Here is a 1703-nt window from a genome sequence, read left to right as displayed (position 1 = left end):
TGTGTGTGTGTGTGTGTGTGTGTGTGTGTGTGTGTGTGTGTGTGTGTGTGCAGAATGGAACAGTCAATACTGAGAACTGGTGGATTTCTAAAGAAAATGTGTCCAGTAAGGGTGAACGCGACTCGGGGAGCCTACAGTAGTGGTGTTGAGTTACCTGATCTACACAGTGTAAACGGCCATAGTGACCCTGAATAGATCTGTATGATGGCACTCTGAGGGTATTATTTGCCCACTTGACACCTCACAGTGACACTTCATCCCTTTGAGCCTGCTGCCTCCACTACTTATTCTGACTTATGCAGATATTTATGGAGAGCATGCATGATCATCAACATTAAATGACATAACTTCATTTTAATCCGGCATTTACAATGTGTTGTAGGGCTTAAAGTTGTTTTTGCATCATTGGTTCGTAAAGTTATTTTATAGTTAAGCCATTACCACAATAACACGTTTATAGAATTTCCGCTTTATTTGTTAATGTACCATGAACAGATATAGGTAAGATGGAAAGAGGGGGTCACTCATAACAAAGAGATGGTGTGACAATGTGGTCTGGAACCTTTGCTGTAAGCTAAAAGGCTCCACAACAGGACCATTATGAAATATCATGCTCAGATGTTGTATGACTTCCATATTTAAAGGTGGACAACTGTGACAGATTGATGCTTGCAAAATCCCTACCGACCCACCTCCTTTAAGGTCCTGTGTAAGCCTATTTATCCCACATGAACACTACATGTTCTGCAAACATATTTTACATAAGGGATTTGTATATTTGAGGTCTTCTCTAAGCTATTCTGACTGAATTGAAGTGGGTGGGGCTCAATTGGGAAAACAAGTGATTTCATGCATTTCCCCGCACCAATCAGGGTTTTGACCATATTTGAATGAAAATCTGAAGACAGGTGTGGGGTTGTTTGCTAAGGTGTTTTTCCAGGCCACTGTGAATCAAACCACACCCGTTAAACAAATAATAAATACTTGGGAAATCTTAAGAAAAACCTGTGAAACCAAGTCCTAAAAGAGTAACTTAGCAAACTCCATCTGCTGATGAAGACGTTGTTAGCCTATGTGGTTGACAGCCACGCAAAAAGTAAAATAGTTGAAATCCCATTATATAAGTTACGTGTACAACAACCAATGACATCAAATTATCATTATATAGATTTTAGATCATATCATCGAGCCCTGCTTCAAACCTTATATCTGGTTCAACGATGGTAAGATGTGGGTAGGGAGTTTTAGGGGTTAAAAGGAAGAAGTGAAAAGTTCATACTCAAGAAAATGAATGGGGAAGTAAAGAAGAGATTGGTTGGGAAAACTTAATGCCCCCTGACCCTCTGGTGATGTCACAAGGGGCAAAGAGGAAGTGTGGATTATCCTGGGCAGTTGACAGGTGTGAGATGAGGGATGAGGGCGCTGACTTGAGCAACAGAGTTAACCCAAAATGCTGGCAAACACTGGACTAAATCAAACGACTACTTTGGTCACTTGATACATTGGAAAAGTGTGATATATATACAGAGGTATATTTGTGTGTGTGTTTGTACTCAGATCTGATTCAAACACACACATCAGAGCTAAGTGTAACTCTTTACACTGGAATGTGCTGACAACCAAAAGGCCAAGAATAGCTTTGGTGGATAAAGACACACACACACACACACACACACACACACACACACACACACACACACACA

At 40.6% G+C, this 1703-nt stretch overlaps 1 protein-coding gene across 3 annotated transcripts in view; it reads right to left on the bottom strand.

Moving 5' to 3' along the window:
• Window positions 1–1703, bottom strand: part of LOC116706564 (estrogen-related receptor gamma) — a 28109-nt gene that overhangs the window by 8308 nt on the left and 18098 nt on the right. The gene's annotated exons all lie outside the window — the stretch shown is intronic.

The sequence above is a fragment of the Etheostoma spectabile genome, chromosome 18 (genome assembly GCF_008692095.1).
Source record: "Etheostoma spectabile isolate EspeVRDwgs_2016 chromosome 18, UIUC_Espe_1.0, whole genome shotgun sequence".
Lineage (NCBI taxonomy): Eukaryota > Metazoa > Chordata > Actinopteri > Perciformes > Percidae > Etheostoma > Etheostoma spectabile.
The sequence above is the reverse complement of the archived record's forward strand: the minus strand, read 5'-3'. Positions and strand labels throughout refer to the sequence as shown.